Source organism: Zingiber officinale, chromosome 2A (genome assembly GCF_018446385.1).
Source record: "Zingiber officinale cultivar Zhangliang chromosome 2A, Zo_v1.1, whole genome shotgun sequence".
In the NCBI taxonomy this organism is placed as follows: Eukaryota; Viridiplantae; Streptophyta; class Magnoliopsida; order Zingiberales; family Zingiberaceae; genus Zingiber; species Zingiber officinale.
The window spans coordinates 3427464-3449049 of NC_055988.1; positions in this window are offsets into that span (position 1 = coordinate 3427464).

A 21586-nucleotide genomic window follows, 5' to 3' on the forward strand; every position below is an offset into this window, starting at 1 on the left:
GAAAAGAAAATGAAACATAACAAATCTTAAACTAAGTGAGTTCTTTAGCTAAGTCTCAAGGATCTCCATAGTCCACACATCACACACTCCTTATCGCCTTCTTCCTTATATTTTAGCTTTTCCTTTATCTGCGGTAGGAGGAATGCAATCTATAAGCATAAAGCTTAGTGGGCGCTATCTACTCACAAAACTCGATATGCATGTATATAAATAAAAACATGCTAAAACTGAATGCTAACATGTAAAGCTACTCATGCTCATAAATAGACAAGAAATCAACTAAGCTGGAAAACTAACATGTATATATTTCATGCTCATGAATAGAAGAAATCATATCATGCTAATGAAATACTAAACATGTATAGCTAATCATGCTCATAAATATAAAGGAACTAACTAAAAGCTAACATGTAAAGCTAATCATGCTCATAAATAGCAAGAAATCTAACTAATGAAATACTAAACATGTATAGCTAATCATGGAACTATCATGTGTATCAACAGGAAACCGAACTAATACATAAGTTGAACTAATTAATGCTAAACTGAGTCTAACTTGTATTCACATAACTAATTTGTGAAGTTTTGAAAACTATTTACATAATAGATCAAAATAATAATCATGCTGCTGATGGGCCCGGCAACTGTACTTGCTATGCGTGCATCCCTAACTAAACCCGGGATTACAAGTTAAGTCTAGTAGGGTTTACTAGGTTATCTAAACCTAGGGACGACTATGGAGCCCAACCCAATGGATATCTAATCCAGTACAGTGCCTCTGTGAAAATAAAATACTGATCATAATTAATTTTCTTACCTTGCTTTAACTAGGTTATCTGAACCTAGAACTAGGTTATCTGAACCTAGAGGCGACTGTGGGAGCCCACCCATTGGACATCTAGTCCATAAAAGCTGTAGCAAGACTATATAAGCTGAATTAAATGCTTCTCCTGCATTAACTGAGCTATTAAAATGCCTACTGTGGCATTATATTGAGCTAAGCATTTTATCAAGCACTTGGTGTGCACTAGAACACACCCTACGTACTGAAATCCTGTATACAAAGCTTAACATAAATCTGCATATTAAGCCTATCAAAATCTGCATACCTTACTTATAAAAATCCGCATGCTATAAAAATAGAACTGCTCATGTTATTCCAATAGCAAATAGGAAACTAGAACAACTTAAGCATGCTGTGAAAGTAAAACAAATTCAACTACTAGGCATGCAATAAAATCTAGAAAATCTGCTCATGTTATTCTAATAACAAAGGAATCTTAGAAAATAAAGGAATCATTGCTGCATGGAATTAACAGAATATCATGCTCACTAAATCATCACAAAAGGATCTAAACTACTATGAATTGGTGGCTATTCTTGCCCATGAATATGCACAAAAGATCTATCCAAACATACTAAGGTACCAAGTTGTGCATGCTCATCAAGGAAACTACACTGCTGTTCATGTTATTCTAATAGTAAGGAGAAACATTATAATTCAATACTGCTCGTGCTCTTCTAGTAATAAAGAAACTACACATGCTTAACTAATAACAAATAGAAAAGTCCATCAACATGCTAAATCATAAGTCTAAAGAATCTTTAGGAAATAAAAACAATCTTGAAACCAATCCAAAACTGTTCCGAAGTCATGAAAGGAAGACTAAATCCCTAGCAACAATTCTATATAGCATGATCCAAAACATGAAAGGAAACTAAAGCTCTATCAATTTCCTCAATTCTGTACAGTATAATCCAAGGCAAAGAAACTCATGCTCTGATTTAACAAACGAACTTCTGAAATTGAAGCTACAACACAACTAATGGAGCAAAACTGAAATCCAAAACCTTCCTGATCTAGCTATCCATGTTATTCCGAATCTCTCCTCATCTTTTTAAAACTCACGGCAGCAAAGAATATACGGATCAATCCGAATCAAAGAAGGAAACTAGAACAACTTATTCCTTACAGCATGTTTCAAAATAAACATCAAGAAGCTAACAAGAATTTGAAACCGACAACCACCAGCTAAACAAACAAACATGCTGTGAATGATAAGGAATGAAATCAAATTCCGAAATCAAAAGGAAAAGGAGATCAATGTCGCGGAACTACTCCTACTGCAGGTGAGAAGCAACTCACCTCGTGTTCTTGGATTCAAACCGAGGAAAAGGGGTTCTAGGGTTCGGAGACGGTGAAGATCTCGGCGGCTTCTTGGTGTTTCCGAGCTCCCCTCGTCGAGGTGGTCATGCACGGGTGGAGACCGGCCGGAAAAACCCTTCGCCGGCACCGGAGATCGAGCCCTACCGCCTGTTTCTTCGTTTCCGCCGCGAGAGAAAAACGCCGTCGCGAGAGGAGGAGAGGAGAAGATTTTCTCACGGGGAAAACCTAAGTTCTCTTCTTATAACTTTAATATTCTGTTAACTAACTATTGCTTAAATACAACTTGATTCGGGTTTTATTAACAAACCCGCGGCTGGTCTGTTGGTGGGCTGCGTTCTGCTTAAAGCCCAACACGAGGGATCGAATCCCAGCTGCAACCATTTTATTTCCTATTATTTTATTGTTCCTAACTATTACTTAAATATATATCGCTCCATATATAATTAACAAAATGAGCGTAGCTCACCTGGTTGGTCCGGTTTTGCTTGGGTCAGTCCGACCCGAGGTCGTGGGTTCGAATCTCACCTTCAACGTTTTTTATCAAAACTTCTTTCTTTTTGTAACCCTATTAAACGACCTCCAAAAATTACATAAAAATACTCTAAAAATTCCTAAAAATCTCTAGAATATTTTAAAAGTATTTCCAAATATTTTTATGGACATTTGGAACTTGAAATAAGAAAAATTGGGTCGTTACACCAGTACTGACGTGGCGAGGCACATGGCCTTCTTGGATATGGGAGCAACCACCACCGACTAGACAAAACCTTTAATAGAAAGCTAATATTTAATTTCCTAAAATAACTTTAGGTTAACCAAAGAGAACAATCAAATCACAAGGAAAAGAAAGAAACAAAAGAACACAACTTCGAAAAAACATATTCGAAATACTAGAACGTAAGCCTCTTGTATTTGGTATTATTTCCATAAATAACTAGCATGATGCGGAAATAGAAATTACTAGTTATACCTGTTAGAGTGTAGACTAAAACCCTATCTTTTGGTATAAACCTTAATCTAGCAACGATCTTCCAAGATGAGAATCCACCACCCACCTTCTTCACCTCCAAGCTAGGTTCGGCCACAAAAGAAAAGCTTCACCAAGGAGAAAAACCACAATACTAACCAAGCACCAAGAGATGCTAGCTTTCTATCCTTCTTCTTCTTCTTCTCGAGTAGTATCACACACCACAGAGCTCGATAGAAGGTAGGGTTCGCCACCACAAGAGGAAGAGATGGAGAGGTTGGTCGGACACACCAAAAGAGGGAGAGGAATAATAGATGTTGTGTCTTGTGAAGGCACCCTCACCCCTTCTTTTATATTCCTTGGCCTAGGTAAATTAGGAAATTTAATTACAATAAATTTTCCTTAATTTCCTTGACATGATTTAATTGAGAGAAATAAAATAAAATTTCCCCAATTAATTTGTGATGGCGGACACATTGGAATACAAAGAGGACAAGTTTTAATCAACAATTAAAACTTCCTAATTTGTTTCCGGAAATTTTAAAAATAAAATTTCTCTTTAAAATCTCTTCATGGTTAATAAAAGGAAATATCTATAATTTTAATTTTATTAACATGTGAATAATTTTAAAGAAAATAAAAATCTCTCTAATCTACAAATAAGGAAAGAGATCTAATCTCTTTCTTTAATCTTTTGTAGATCTTTTACAAGAGAGATATTTTAATTTTAATTCTCTTTAAAATATATCTTCCACATAATAATAAAATTAAAATTAAATTTCCTTTTTAATTTTATTTGGCCGGCCCTACTAGCTTGGGTTCAAGCTAGGGCCGGCCATACCTAGGCTGGCCCTAGCTTGATTCCAAGCTAGCTTGGCCGGCCCCCTTTAGGTGGGTATAGAAGGTGGGTATAGGTGGGTATAGTACTCTATAAATAAGAGGCTACGATAGGGACCGAGAGGAGGAATTGGTTTGGTCTCCCGATAAAATTAAGCATCCCGTGTTCGCGAACACACAACTTAATTTTATCAACGATAATTCATTCCACTAGAGAACTATCATTGAACTACGCACCAATCCCAAATTACATTTTGGGCTCCTTCTTATTATGAGTGTGTTAGTCTCCGTGTTTAAGATATCGAATGTCCACTAATTAAGTGAGTTCTTGACAACTCATTTAATTAATGTCTAAGTCCAAGTAGTACCACTCAACTTTATCGTCATGTCGGACTAAGTCCACTGCGAGGTTTAACATGACAATCCTTTATGAGCTCCTCTTGGGGACATTATCAACCTAGTATCTCTAGGACACGGTTTCCTTCTATAATCAACAACACACACTATAAGTGATAGCATTTCCCAACTTATCGGGTTTATTGATTCATCGAACTAAATCTCACCCATTGATAAATTAAAGAAATAAATATCAAATATATGTGTTATTATATTAGGATTAAGAGCACACACTTCCATAATAACTGAGGTCTTTGTTCCTTTATAAAGTCGGTATAAAAGAACAACCTCGAATGGTCCTACTCAATACACTCGAGTGTACTAGTGTAATTATATAGTCAAGATAAACTAATACCTAATTACTCGACCTTCAATGGCTTGTTCCTTTCCATTCGGTCGTGAGCTCTGTTTATAATTTATAAAGTGCGATAACATCATCTTGTATGTGACACCACATACTATGTTATCTAATATAAATTAAATGAACAACTACAAATAAATGTAGATAATTAGACCAAATGTGATTCTTTATTCATAATGAATGTTTACAAGCTTAGGCTTTCAGTATACTCCAACAATCTCCACTTATACTAATGACTAAGCTGCCATATCTTCTACCATACATCGATTCCATTCCTCCACATGCCGATCAAAAGCTTTCGTAGGAAGGGCCTTAGTGAAAGGATGCCAGGTTATCGCTGATGCAATCTTGGCGATGACAACTTCTCCTCGCTTAATATCTCGTATCGGTGGTACTTGCGCTCTATATGTTTACTTGCCTTATGAGCTCGTGGTTCCTTCGAGTTTGCAAGCACCGCTATTATCACAATAAATTGTGATGATTTTGGGCAAACCAGAATCACATCTAAGTCCATTAAGTTCAAGCCATACTTCTTTAGTTGCCTCGGAGGCTGCTACATACTCGACTTCCATGGTTGAGTCCGAAACGCATAACACTCCTCCATGAAATGGCTCCACCTCTAAAGTAAACACATAGCTGATGTGTAGATTTTATCTCTATCTGATTGGAAATCGAATCCGTGTAACCCAGGGAGCAAATCATACGCTTGGTACTAGCATATAATCCTAGTCCTTCTCGGTACTTTAATATATGCTTCGCGATCAATGTTCTTGTCGAGGTTACTCGATATCTGCTGACCATGCCTACGGCAAAACAAATATCGGTCTCGTACATAGCATTGCATACATTAGGCTTCCTACGGTATAAGAAGGAACTGCTTCATGTCCTCTATCTCTTTTGATGTCTTTGGAGACATCTCTTTAGATAAAGCTACTCCATGTCTAAAGGTAAGAAACCTTTCTTGGAGTTTTGTATGCTAAAACGAGCAAGGATTGTATCTATATATAAAGCTTGGGATATGTACAACATTCTTTTCTTGCGATCCCTTATAACTTTGATCCCAAGGATGTGTGCACATTCTCCTAAGTCCTTCATATCAAATTGTTTGGATAACCATACCCTTACGTCTGATAATACCTTGACATTGTTGCCAATTAACAAAATATCATCTACGTATAGTACAAGAAATACCACCATATTTCCGTTACACTTCTTGTATACACAAGACTCATCCGGACACTGAATAAATCCATATGACTGGATTACTTCATTAAACTGGATGTTCCAAGATCTTGAAGCTTGCTTCAGTCCATAAATGGATCGATTAAGCTTGCACACTAGATGTTATTTGCCTTTTCAATGAACCCTTTCGGTTGCTTCATATGGATGTTTTCTTCAAGACTTCCATTAAGGAAAGCTGTCTTGACATCCATTTGCCAAATCTCATAATCCATATGAGCGGCAATGGATAAGAGTATCCGGATAGACTTAAGCATAGCTACCGGCGAAAAGGTCTCCTCATAATCGATTCCCTCTTTCTGAGTGTACCCCTTCGCAACAAGCCTTGCTTTGAAGGTTTCTACCTTCCCATCTGTCCCTCTTTTCCTTTTATAGATCCACTTGCATCCAATGGCTTTTACACCATCAGGTGGTTCTACAAGCTCCCAGACCTTATTAGAATACATAGATTCTATTTCGGAATTCATTGCCTTTTGCCAAGATACTGCATCTATATCTTGGAGTGCTTCATCATATGTCCGGGGATCTGGTTCATGTTTGCCTGGGATCAAGTCCGAAGACTCACCCAAAAACATGAATCTCTCGGGCTGCCTTACAACCCTCCCACTATGACGAGGCACCGTCTATGGTTGTGTATCATGTGTGACACGTGTTGCAGTCTCTTGTGGTACTTCATCTTGTATCTGTGGTATTGAAGTAGACATGTCCTCTCTAAGTTCTTCTAAAACAACTTTACTTGGGCTTGTGATCCATTATATAGTCTTCTTCTAAAAGCGGGCATTGGTGCTAACAATGACCTTCCGGTCTTAGGACTATAAAATAAACCACCTTCGTTCCTTTGGGATATCCTACAAACACCGAACTTCATGCGAGATTCTAACTTATCAGTGTCTGGTTTCAGACATGTGTTGGACTACCCCATATCCGAATATGTCTTAGACTAAGTTTTCGCCCATTCCACAATTCTATGGGAGTAGAAGAAGCGATTTAGAAGGTACTAAGTTCGGAACATACACTGCTGTTTCCGAGCATATCCCAAGCAATTTGGTAATTCGAATAATTCATCATTGATCTAACCATCTCCATAAGAGTCCTATTCCTTCGTTACGCTACACCATTCATTTGGGGTGTTCCAGTGCGAACAATTGGGATTGAATCGACCTCGATAAGTAATTCCTAAACTCTCTAAGAGGTATTCGCCACCACGATCGGATCGTAGTGTCTTGATACTTTTACCTAATCGTTTCTCCACATCACCTTGTATTCTTTGAACTTATCAAAGCACTCGGACTTGTGGCGCATTAGGTAAATATATCCGTATCTTGAATAATCGTCTATGAAAGAGACAAAATATTCAAAACCTCCTCTTGCCCGGACAGACATAGGACCACACAAATCAGAGTGAACCAACTCTAACACTTCTTTGGCTCTATACCCCTTGGCCTTGAGCGGCCTCTTGGTCATTTACCTTCTAAGCAAGATTCACAAGTTGGAAAATTTTCCAACTCTAATGAACTCAAAGTCCATCGGCTATAAGCCTCTGAATCCTACTTAAATTAATATGACCAAGTCTTAGATGCCAAAGATATGCTTGGTTCATTTCTGAAGGTTCTTTTCTCTTATTAGAATTAGAAGATGAGTTATAAATTTCCATGTTTTGCTTTGTGGAAGAAATTGGATTTAAAGTATACAAATTGTCAACTAATGCGAGCAGATAATCACTTTATTTCTTTTAATAACTACATAGTTCTTGAAAGAAGCTGAATATCCATCTAAAAGCAGTTTAAACTGAAATTAAATTCTTTCTAAACGGGTACATAAAGACAATTTCTTAAAACAAATTTCTATTTCTACTAAAAGACAAGTAGACGTCTCCCCACTGCAACACTGCCACCTTAGTAGCATTGCCCATGTGACAGTAATCTCCCTTGAGATAGTCGTCGGGTTTCCTGGAACCCTGCAAGGAATTGCAGACATGATCGGTGGCTCCGTATCTACACACCAGGTCTTTGGTAGATAACACCGCTAAACATGTTTCAACAACTAGAGCATGAGATATACCTTTGTTTTGGTTCCTACGAGACGATCCGCCTTCAATGTCACCTGCTTGCGGATGAAGCATTGCCCTTGGCTTCACTCGACTTTAAATCCGTACTCGAGATTTATTCACTTTCTTTCTTGAACCGACTTGTTTCTTCTTCTTCTCCTTTCGGTTTAGAAGTAGAACCATTTTCGACATAGTGAATATGAGCATTGTGAAATAATCCTTCTTCGCTTGAAGTTACGTCGGTGAGTTCGCTAATGAATAAGCCCTCTTATTCATATTATAGTTCACTGCTCAAAACTTCTAGGTAGCGTTGGAGGATCATATCGATCTGGGTTTCCCATCAATTTCTCCTCAAGGATCTGATCTCGTTCGGATAAGCCATCATCTTTAGGATATGATCCATTACAGGAGTACCCTCTTGCATGGTGGTGTCATTATCTTTCTCATGGCTTCTTGCCTAGAAGCCCTATCCCGATGACTAAAGAGTTCCTTGAGATTGTTCGTAATATCATAAGGTTTGTTGGTAAATCTTGATGTTGCAATACATTTGACATTGAAGCCAAAATGTAACACCGCGCCATCTCATACGCTTTTATCCATTTCCTATGATATTAATCTCCTCTTGGGTAGATTCACCGATGGGTGCATCGAGGGCCGCTCGATCAAGATCAAATTTATAGCTTCAGAAGATAAGAACAATGTCGTGTTTCTTTTCAATCTATGTAGTTTGGTCGAGTAAGTCTATTCTGTTGAAGTATGATGGACGATGGGTTGAAAGACATCCTAAGAATCACAAATAACTTTTGGTCAGAACTCTAAATTTAGAATAATATTGATTCCTCAAACAATACTATTTTAAATTAACCAACACCTCATAACACCGTGAATTTTGTATGCCACGTTAGTGTGGACGTATACAAATTCAACATTTGTAAAAGGAGGGTTTTAACCCATTAATTTTATTATCTTGTCAACCTAACTTTTTGACAAATAAAATAATAGTTGATATCATTTGGTCACACATATAATAGCAGTGACTCCGTTGGGAGGATACTATTAGATGTGTCTAAGTGTATACCATTACTTGACACTAAGTCCATTAATAAGATTATGCCCCTTCCGTTGGGGAAGATCACACGCTCTTAATTAATTTCCTATAGTCATCCAAAATGGAAGTTTGTTCTAGTGATCCACAAACAAGCTCATCCGTTATGGAGGAAGGCACTCGAGCCAACGCGAAGCTTGTTTGCATCATTTACAAACCAATGGAGACCATGGGATTTATTTAAAAATCCCTCTCCCACTTAGTTATTTATAAATGAGGAATTTTAACTATGCTAGCCTACTTAAACTTGTAAACTAACATGCACACACAGCATAATATAAAAGCAATAAATAGAAAATTTAATTTTCAACTATTATGGCTTTTATCTCTAATTGTCCTCCGTGTGTTGTCATCCCAAGCTGCTGCCAAATTTGGCCACCGCCACCGGGTCTAGCTGTCGCATCCATCTTTCTCCTAGTTCCGCTGCGCCTCTGGTCCTTAGAAGGTTCCACGCTTTGCAAGATTCGATCCGCGACATAAATAGAATTTTACATTTTTGATCCTATATTCCATAAAAGGAATGTACATGTATCTAGATCACAAATAAAATCCTAATAAAACTAAATCCTCCTGTTGTATTTTAATACAATCATGCACACTCATATAAATTGCCCTTGACATGTCCAAGGGTCCAATCACACATAATTAACTAAAAGCCATAATAGTTGGATCCTGCTCCACAAAGTTAGCACATCCTACTATTATCCCGCCTAAATTATGTATGACATGTGCATAATTAAACTAAATACCAAATACACAAAGGCAAAACCTAGCTCGATCCAATTGTTGGTTGCTACTCGGAAAGCCTATAGGTTCCCCTGTACAAAATTTTGTACAAAGATCGAACCTTTTCCTAGCTACCATGTGTTCTTTTAAATTAAATTTTGGATCTCTGTGGAACTTAACACGTTTGATCCAAAACTTAATCTATTTGTTCTTTTAGGTTTTGACTTGGATCTCCTGCGGAACTTAACACGTTCGACCCAAGTCTCCTTAAGTTATTAATTCTATTAAATATTAATTTCCATAAAAGGTTCCCAGTACTGACGTGGCGAGGCACATGGCCTTCTTGGATATGGGAGCAACCGCCACCGACTAGACAAAACCTTTAATAGAAAGCTAATATTTAATTTCCTAAAATAACTTTAGGTTAACCAAAGAGAACAATCAAATCACAAGGAAAAGAAAGAAACAAAAGAACACAACTTCGAAAAAACATATTCGAAATACTAGAACGTAAGCCTCTTGTATTTGGTATTATTTCCATAAATAACTAGCATGATGCGGAAATAGAAATTACTAGTTATACCTTGTAGAAAAACCTCTTGATCTTCTACCGTATTCCTCTTCTAACCTCGGACGTTGTGTGGGCAACGATCTTCCAAGATGAGAAACCACCAACCACCTTCTTCTCCTCCAAGCAAGGTTCGGCCACAAAAGAAAAGCTTCACCAAGGAGAAAAACCAAAATACTAACCAAGCTCCAAGAGATGCTAGCTTTCTCTCCTTCTTCTTCTTCTTCTCCGAGTAGTATCCGGCCACCACAAGAGCTCCAATAGAAGGGTAGGGTTCGGCCACCACAAGAGGAAGAGATGGAGAGGTTGGCCGGCCACACCAAGGAACAAAAGAGGGAGAAGAATAATAGATGTTGTGTCTTGTGAAGGCACCCTCACCCCTTCTTTTATATTCCTTGGCCTAGGTAAATTAGGAAATTTAATTACAATAAATTTTCCTTAATTTCCTTGACATGATTTAATTGAGAGAAATAAAATAAAATTTCCCCAATTAATTTGTGATGGCCGGCCACATTGGAATACAAAAGTGGACAAGTTTTAATCAACAATTAAAACTTCCTAATTTGTTTCCGGAAATTTTAAAAAATAAAATTTCTCTTTAAAATCTCTTCATGGTTAATAAAAGGAAATATCTATAATTTTAATTTTATTAACATGTGAATAATTTTAAAGAGAAAATAAAACATCTCTTCTAATCTACAAATAAGGAAAGAGATCTAATCTCTTTCTTTAATCTTTTGTAGATCTTTTACAAGAGAGATATTTTAATTTTAATTCTCTTTAAAATATATCTTCCACATAATAATAAAAATTAAAATTAAATTTCTTTTTTAATTTTATTTGGCCGACCCTACTAGCTTGGGTTCAAGCTAGGGCCGGCCACCCCAAAATATACCTAGGCCGGCTGATTCCCAAGCTAGCTTGGCCGGCCCCCTTTAGTGGGTATAGAAGGTGGGTATAGGTGGGTATAGTACTCTATAAATAAGAGGCTACGATAGGGACCGAGAGGAGGAATTGGTTTTGGTCTCCCGATAAAATTAAGCATCCCGTGTTCGCCCCGAACACACAACTTAATTTTATCAACGATAATTCATTCTACTAGAGAACTATCATTGAACTACCGCACCAATCCCAAATTATATTTTTGGGCTCCTTCTTATTATGAGTGTGTTAGTCTCCCTGTGTTTAAGATATCGAATGTCCACTAATTAAGTGAGTTACTGACAACTCATTTAATTAATGTCTAAGTCCAAGAGTAGTACCACTCAACTTTATCGTCATGTCGGACTAAGTCCACCTGCAGGGTTTAACATGACAATCCTTATGAGCTCCTCTTGGGGACATTATCAACCTAGTATCTCTAGGACACAGTTTCCTTCTATAATCAACAACACACACTATAAGTGATAGCATTTCCCAACTTATCGGGTTTATTGATTCATCGAACTAAATCTCACCCATTGATAAATTAAAGAAATATATATCAAATATATGTGCTTGTTATTATATTACGATTAAGAGCACACACTTCCATAATAACTGAGGTCTTTGTTCCTTTATAAAGTCAGTATAAAAGGAACGACCTCGAATGGTCCTACTCAATACACTCTGAGTGTACTAGTGTAATTATATAGTCAAGATAAACTAATACCTAATTACACTACGACCTTCTAATGGTTTGTTCCTTTCCATTCTGGTCGTGAGCTACTGTTTATAATTTATAAGGTACTGATAACATCATCTTCTGTATGTGACACCACATACTATGTTATCTACAATATAAATTAAATGAACAACTACAAACAAATGTAGATAATTAGACCAAATGTGATTCTTTATTCATAATGAATGTTTACAAAGCTTAGGCTTTCAGTATACACTCCAACAGTCCCAACGGTGAAAGCCACTTCGTCCGATCAGACACTCTCTCTGGTTGGATCGTTGCTCCTGCGGTCTCAATTTTGTCGCTGCCCCGAACCCTACGAAGACCCCTGGTGTCCAGGATCGATCCAGCGTTAGCCGTCGCTCCAGGTCCGGCTGTTTCCTCCTCGTTAAACCTGAGCGACCGACGATCGGTGACAACGACTATCAACCGTCTGACAAACTATCTTGAGCAATGTGCCCGTCTGACCATCCCCGAACACAAGATCCTGATCCGCGGGCCGCTCGCCAATGTCTCCCGGGCAGCTCAGCAATAGCCATGTGTGAATGCCTATGGGAGTACATTTTTCAGTTATCAATTTACGCCTTACCTCCGATCGGCGCTTGACCTTTATCTTTTTATCTGCAGTACTGGGTGGAGAGCGTGACCATGTGCCAATGACTCGCTTTTGTGAAGGAGGAGTTGAAGAAGCTCAAGGTTTCTGGTGGCGCATCTTCCTCCTAGGGGCCATCAGTCGCCCAGCTGCGGGCCGATCTGGAGAAGGCCCAACAACTCCTCGCGGTAGAGCAGCAGAAGTCGACCGATCAGGCTATTAGGCTGGGCCAGATCGAGACACAGTTGAAGACCTATGATAGGAAGCTAGAGCTGGCCTCCATAAGGAAACATCGAGCTATCGCCAACCTGGAATTGAAGAACCAGGAGGCTCGGCGGCTCGCCCAAAAGCTTAAAGAAGCCGAGGATTATCTGATTGCCGAGCGGGCCTGCCGAGTAGCTGGAGAGGAGTCTTTGAATAAGAAGCTCAAGGAGACTGAGGACGCTCTGGAGGCCTCCCGCGCTGCTCTGAAGACTTACCAGGAGGCCGAGCCCAGCCTCTTCGAGGTGATGAAACAGGAGTATCTCCGCTCGGACCATTTTATTGACAAAGTTATCCGGCGGATCGTCCGAGCGTTCGAGCTAGTTGTTGATGGGACCCTCCAGCAGCTCAAGGCAGGCGGTCATCTCCCCAAAGCCCTGATGAACGGCATTATCAACCGTAGTAAGCTAAACGACTCCATGCCTGACGATGTATTTGACTATATAGAGTGAGCTGGAGTCCTGTAAAAGTTTTTGAGTCTTGAATGTAATCCTGCCGCTCGACAGTACCCTTTTGTGTAATGAACGGTTCGCCCACTCGGCGAAGCTTTTCCTTATGATTTGTTTGCTTCCATGTTCGACACCAGTTTTTCCGATCGGATATAATCATGGCTTGTTTTCGGTCTATCCCAACGACTTGCGAGTCGTCGATCGGCCATTTGACGAATTCAAATAAGGTTCATACCTTCTCCTGGGTTTAAGGTCTCCGCTCGACCATTTATGAGGATTCGCGCTCGATCATCGCCATTCGACGATTTGATGTAAGTCGTGGGTTTAGGGTTGCCGCTCGACCGCTGATGGAGACAAGGGTTTAACGTCTCCGCTCAACTATTTGACGGAGACAGGGGTTTAACGTCGCCGCTCAATGGTTGGTGAAGACAGGGGTTTAACGTCGCCGCTTGACAGTTCGGTGAGGACAGGGGTTTAACGTCGCCGCTTGATGGTTGGTGAAGACAGGAGTTCAACGTCGCCGCTCTATGGTTGGTGAAGACAGGGGTTTAACGTCGTCTCTCGACGGTTCGGTGAGGACAGGGGTTTAACATCCCCGCTCGACGATTGATGAAGATAGGGGGTTAACGTCGCCGCTCGACGGTTGGTGAAGGCAGGGGTTTAACGTCGCCGCTCGACGGTTGATGAAATAGGGGTTTAACGTTGTCGCTCAACGGTTGGTGAAGGCAGGGGTTTAACGTCGTTGCTCGATGGTTGGTGAAGATATGGGTTTAACGTCGCCACTCAACGGTTGTTGAAGACAGAGGTTTAACGTCGCCGCTCGACGGTTGGTGAAGATAGGGGTTTAACGTCGCCGCTCGACAGTTCAGCATGTCGTTCGACATAAAGCTTGGAAGATTAATCTTTTATTTCCTATCTTGCAACGAAGGAACATAGGGATATAAAGGTACATTGATCACATCGGCGCATCTCTCATCCGGATCGGTAAGGCTGGAGATGGTTCGCACTCTACGGTCGTTCTAGTCGCCGCCCGTCCTCGTCCTCTAAGTAGTAGGCGCTTGAGCAAAGCTTTTCTACGACCTTGAAGGGTCCGGCCCATGGAGCTTCCAGCTTGGTGACGTCACCGACCAGCTTGACTTCTTCCACACCAAGTCGCCAACCTGAAACGATCTTCGGATCACCCTTCAGTTGTAGCTTTGCCTCATTCTTTGTCGGTACGCCATCAGCCGGACGACCGCTTTAGCGCGTGCTTCATCCACCAAGTCCAGCTCCAGAAGCCTCCGCTCGACGTTGTCTTCGTTATAGTGCTGTATCCGGTCAGATTCAACCCCGACTTCGACGAGGACGACTGCTTCGCCGCCATATACCAAGTGGAATGGCACTGTCCTGGTTCCTTCCTTGAAAGTTGTGCGGATCGCCCATAGCACGCTGGGGTGTTCATCTACCCAGCTCCCTCCGACGTGGTCGAGTTGAACATGCAGGATCCGAAGTATTTCTCGATTGGCGACCTCCGCCTGCCCATTGCTTTGAGGGTAGGTTACCGAAGTGAAGGCTTGCTGAATGTCGTACCCTTCGCACCACTCCTTAAGCTTTTGTCCCACGAATTATCTTCCATTATCGGAGACGAGCCAGCATGGGATCCCGAACCGGCAAATGATGTGCTGTCAAATAAACTTCATGACCATCTGCTCGGTTATCCTCGCCAACGGCTCGACTTTAACCCATTTGGAGAAATAATCCATTGTGATGAGCAGGAATTTCCTCTAACCCATCGCCATGGGGAAGGACTCCACGATGTCCATGCCCCATTGGTCGAATGGACAAGCCACTGTGGATTCCTTCATCTTCTCGGTCGGTCGGTGCGAGAGGTTGTGATACTTCTGGCAGGACAAGCAGGTGGCAATCGTCCGAGCGGCGCCCTCCTGGAGGATCGGCCAGAAGTATCCGACGAGTAAAATCTTCCTTGCCAATGAGCGGCCGCCCAGGTGTCCTCTGCAGGACCCTTGGTGTACCTCCTGCAGTATGTAGTCGGCATCCTCCGACCCGACACACTTAAGTAGGGGCCTTGAGAAAGCCTTCTTGTAGAGCTGATTTTCGATCAGGGGAAATCGACCAGCCCTTTTTCTTAATAAACGAGCCTCCTCCTGATCGGATAGTGTAGTTCCCGCTCGTAAAAACACCGTTAACGTCATCCTCCAGTCATCTGGGAAGGTAAGTCCCTCCATCTGGTCAATGTGGGCCACTAAAGCCACCTGCTCGATCGGCTGCGATATGACGATCGGTGATAACGAGATGGCCAATTTGACCAATTCGTCTGCAGCTTGGTTCGCCGCTTGGGGGACCTTCTGTATTATGACCTCCTGAAAGTTGGCTTTCAGCTTTTCGAAAGCCTCAACGTAGAGCCTGAGCCGCGTGTTGCTTATCTCGAACGTCTCGGCTAGCTGCTGAGCAGCTAACTGTGAGTTCGAGTGGATGAGGACCTTGATGGCTCCGATGTGCTAGGCGGCTTGTAGGCCAGCTATAAGTGTTTCATATTCGGCTTCATTGTTGGTTGCCTGGTAGTCTAACCGAATAGACAGCCCCATCCGCTCTTGTTGGGGGGAGATGAGCAATATTCCGATCCCGCTCCCTTGCCGAGTGGCCGAACCATCTATATATTATTGGTTGATCCTAGGAAGATCGTACTGGTTCCACTGTACAAAAATTTTGTACAAGTGTCGAACTTTTCCTAAACAACCTATTGTGTTCTTTAGAAATTAAATTAGGAATCGCAAACAGAACTTAACATTATTGATTCCAAATTTAACTTATCTGTTCTTAATGGTTTAGATTTGGATCGCAAACGATGCTTAACATTATTGATCCAAATCCACCTATGTTATAAATTCAATTAAATATTAATTTCTAAAATTGGCTTCCAGGACTGCATGACGAGGCACTAGTCCTTCTTGGGTATGGTATGATCATCCACCACCGCCTAGACAAAGTCTTTTAAGAAAATCTAATATTTAATTTCCTTATATAACTCTAGATTTAACCAAAAAGAACAATCGAATCACAAATTTGAAAAACAAAAAAAACACAAACTCGAATCACAAATTCGAAACTCTAGAATCATATGCCTCTTGTGTTTGGAATTCATACAAAGAAAAACTAGCATGATGCGGAAAATAATTACTAGTTATACCTTTCTTTGTATACAATGGCATCTTGATCTTCTACCGTATTCCTCTTCTTATCTCGGACGTTGTGTGGGCAACGATCTACCGAGATGAGAACGACCCAATCCCTTCTTTCTTCTTCACCAAGTGTCGGCCACCAAAACTCCTCCAAGGATGTAGAGGTTTGGCCACCACCACCAAGCTCCAAGGGATGCAAGAAACAAAGTCTCCTTTCTCTCATTCTTCTCCAAGAAATATCCGGCCACCTTCCAAGCTCCAAAGGATGAAGAGTTTCGGCCAAGGAGAAGAAAGAAAAAGGAGAAGGGAGAACTAGAAGGGCCGGCCACACCACCAAGGAAGAGAGGAGGAGAATAGAATAGAGTTGTTAGCCATGAAGGCACCCTTACCCCCTCTTTTATAATCCTTGGTCTTGACAAATAAGGAAAATTTAAATAAAAAACTTCTTTATTACTTTGCCATGAAAAGAAAATTTTAATTAATTAAAACTTATTTCCTTTTCTTAAAACAATATGGTCGGCCACCTCATAATCCCAAACAAGGAAAGTTTTAACAAGAATTAAAACTTTCTAATTTGTTTCCGAAAATTTTAAAATAAAAATTTCTCTAATAATTTATCCCTTCATGGTTGGTTATAAAAGGAAATTTTATAAATTAAAATATTTCTTTTAAACATGTGGATGATTTCCAAAAAGGAAAGTTATCTTTAAAATTAAAATCTCCTTTCAATTTACAAATAAGGAAAGATATCAAATCTTTTCCTAATCCTTTGTAGAAACTTATAAAAGGAAAATTTTATAATTTTAAAACTCTCTTTTAAATCATGAACATGGTTACAAAAAAGAAAAGTTTTATCAAAATTAAAATCTTTCTTTCAATCTACAAATAAGGAAAGATATCAAATCTTTTCTTAATCTTTTGTAGAAAGCTATAAAAGGAAAGATTTAAATTTTAAACTCTCTTTTAAAATCATGGAATCCAAATAAGAAAATTTTAAAAAAAAATAAAATCCTTTTAATTTTATTGTGGTCGGCCACCTAAACTTGGACTCAAGCTAGGGTCGGCCACCACTTGGTTCATCCAAGGATTAACTTGGCCGACCCCTTACTTGGGCTCCAAACAAGGCTTGGACGACCATCTTAGGATGGGTATAAAGGTGGGTATAGGTGAGTATAATACTTTATAAATAAGAGGCTACGATAGGGACCGAGAGGAGGAATTGGTTTTGGTCTCCCGATGAAATTAAGCTTCCCGTGTTCGCCCCAAACACCCAACTTAATTTCATCAATAATAATTCATACCACTAAAGAATTATTATTAAACTACCGCACCAATCCCAAATTATATTTTGGGCTCCTTTTTATTATGAGTGTGTTAGTCTCCCTGTGTTTAAGATGTCGGATATCCACTAATTAATTGAGTTACTGACAACTCATTTTAATTAATATCTCAGTCCAAGAGTAGTACCACTCAACCTTATTATCATGTCGGACTAAGTCCACCTGCAGGGTTTAACATGACAATCCTTATGAGCTCCTCTTGGGGACATTATCAATCTAGATTACTAGGACACAGTTTCCTTCTATAATCAACAACACACACTATAAATAATATCATTTCCCAACTTATCGGGCCTATTGATTTATCGAGCTAAATCTCATCCTTTGATAAGTCAAAGAAATAAATACTAAATATATATGTTTGTTATTATATTAGGATTAAGAGCACACACTTTCATAATAACTAAGGTCTTGTTCTTTTATTTAGTCAGTATAAAAAGAACTTACCTTAAATGATCTACTCAATACACTTAGAGTGTACTAGTGTAATTTATTAGTCAAGATAAACTACCACCTAATTACACTACGACTATTCCAACGGTTTATTCCTTTCCATCTTAGTCGTGAGCAACTGTTTTTAATTTATAAAGAACTGATAACACGATCTTCTGTGTGTGACACCACACACCATGTTACCTACAATATAAAGTAATTGAACAACTACACTTAACAAATAAATATAAATATTAACCAATGTGATTCTTTTATTTCTAAATAAATGTTTATACAAAAGCAAAACTTTTAGTATACATTCCAACACATATATTTTCCAAATAGCTTCTAGTTCAGGGTTCTGTACCTCAGTGACGAAATCCGCCAAAGATTGAGCTTTGATGGTCGTTCGGGGCTGGTATTGGATACCAAACTCGCTGAGCTCCGTCGTCTATTTGATTAGCCGTCCGGATGCTTCTGGATTGAGAAGGACCCTCCCCAAAGGACTGTTGGTCATCACGATGATGGAATGCGCGAGGAAGTAGGGGCGAAGCCTCCTAGCAGCGAGCACCAACGCAAAAGCCAGTTTCTCGAGACTGGTGTAGCGGGATTCGACATCTTTCAATATATGACTCAGGAAGTACACTGGTTGTTCCTCGCCATTTTCCGACCTAACTAATGCTGAGTCGACCGCATGCTCAGTTGAGGATAAATAAATTCTGAGTGGCTCACCAACAGTTGGCTTAGCCAATAATACAGGCAATGAACTGAGGTACTTCTTCAACTCTTCAAACGCCCGGTCGCATTCTTCGTCCCCTTGAAATTTGGTGGCTCGGCGTAATATCTTGAAGAACGGCAAGCTCCGGTCGGTTGACTTGGAGATGAACCGAGATAGTGCTGTTATCCGCCCGGTGAGATGTTGGGCTTCCTTAAGATTCCTTGGCGGTGACATATCTTGTAGTGCTTTCACTTTGCTGGGATTCGCCTCGATGCCCCATTCAGTGACGATGTAACCCAGGAGTCGCCTGCTTTTTGCGCCAAACAGACACTTGCTTGGATTCAGCTTGATTCCGTATGTCCTGAGTGTCTGGCAGGTCTCCTTGATATCTACACATAGGTCAGTTGCTCGAAGGGATTTAATTAGCATGTCGTCGACATATATCTCCATGTTGCGGTCAATCTGCCGCCAGAACACCTTATTCATCAGCCTCTGATAAGTAGCACCAGCATTCTTTAGCCCGAACGACATGACATTGTAGCAGTAGGTTCCATCGGCCGTGATGAAACTGACCTTCTCTTGATCTTCTCGGGCGAGCGACACTTGGTGGTACCCTTGATACGCATCCAGCATACATATCAGCTCGCACCTGGCAGTGGAGTCTACCATCTGATCGAACCGGGGCAGCGGGTAGAAGTCCTTTGGGCACGCCTTGTTGAGGTCCCTAAAGTTGATGCAGACTCGCCACTTGTTGCCTGGCTTTGAGACCAGTACTACATTCGTGAGTCAGCTCGGGAATTGAACCTCACGTATGTGGTCGGCTTCCAGGAGCTTCTCTATTTCCACTCGGATGATCAGATTTTGTTCGGCGCTGAAGTCCCTCTTTCTCTGCTTCACCGGCCAAGCGTTTGGTTGGACGTGAAGCTCGTGCTGCGCGACGCTCGGTGATATCCCGGGGAGTTCGTGCGTCGACCACACGAATACATCGTGGTTTTGTTGGAGACAAGCGACCAGCTCCGCCTTCTGCTCATCTCCCAGGTCGGACGCAATGAAAGTCGTTGCTTCCACTCGGCAGGGGTGGATCTGTACTTCTTCCTTTTCTTCATAGACTAGAGTAGGGGGCTTTTCAGTGATGGCGCTTACCTCTAGTCGGGGCATCTTCCGAGCGAAGTTGACTTCAATTTTGACCATCTCGACATAACAGCGTCGAGCGACCAACTGGTCGCCTTTGACCTCTCTTACCCGGTCTTCTACTGGGAACTTGATCTTCTGGCAGTATGTTGAGACTACCACTCGGAACTCATTGAGGGCCAATCGGCCCACAATGACGTTGTAGGCCGAGCGGGCATCCACCACAATGAAGTTCGTGGTCCTGATCCTTCTGAGCGGCTCTTCTCTGAGTGATATGGCCAACTTGGCTTGGCCGATCGGCAAAACCTCGTTGTCGGTGAACCCATATAGTGGGGTTGTCATCGGCAGGAGGTCACCTCGGTCGATCTAGAGCTGATCGAAAGCGTTCTTGAAAATTATATTCACCGAGCTCTCTATGTCAACAAAAATCTAGTGAATTGTATAGTTGGCGATTACCGCTCGGATGATGAGGGTGTCTTCGTGAGGGACTTCCACTCCTTCGAGATCCCGGGGTCCGAAGCTAATTTTGGGCCCGCTCGCATTCTCCTGACCACAACCCACGACGTGAATTTCTAGGCATCGAGCGTATGATTTTCTAGTCCGATTGGAGTCTCCGCTAGTCCGTCCACCGACGATGATGTTTATCTCTCCCCGAGCGACATTGCTTCTATTTTCCTCCTCCCGAGCGCTAGTCCTGTGTCGATCGTGTGAGGCTCGGGGATGGTCATTGCTCCTCTGTTGATGGTGGTGTTGCTGTTCGGGTGACCGCTTGGCATCTTCTCGTCGCCCAGCGGCTTGATGCCCATGTCATCGGTTGGGTGAAGGCGATCAGCGACAATAACCCCTTGGTGCCGGTCAGGCGACCAGTGTAAACTCGCAACAGTCACGGGTGTTGTGTGGCGCTGACTGGTGGAAGGAACAAAACATAGACGTGCATACCTTGACCTTCACTGTTTTTGGCCGAACGGAAGCCACATGCTGCACGGCCTGCGCCCTTGTTTCTTGGTGCGACCGACCTTCAGCTCTCGACCCCCTTAGCGGTTGGTGGCTGCTAGCGCGGTCGCCGTTCGGTTGGCACCGCAGGCTCGGATGGCACCTCCTTCCTTCTAGCTGTCTGGGCCTCCTCTACGTTTATATATTCATTAGCCTTCTTGAGCATATGATCATAGTCGCGGGGTGACTTCCTGATGAGCGATCGAAAGAAGTCTCCCTCTACGAGCCCCTGGGTGAAGGCATTCATCATAGTCTCAGATGAGACGGAGGGGATATCCATAGCTACCTGGTTGAAGCGTCGGATGTATGCTCGGAGGGTTTCTCTCGACCCTTGCTTCAAGAGAACAGACTGATGCTTGTCCTTTGGTAGCGCTTACTGCTTGTAAAATGGTGAAGGAAGGTCGTTCGGAAATCC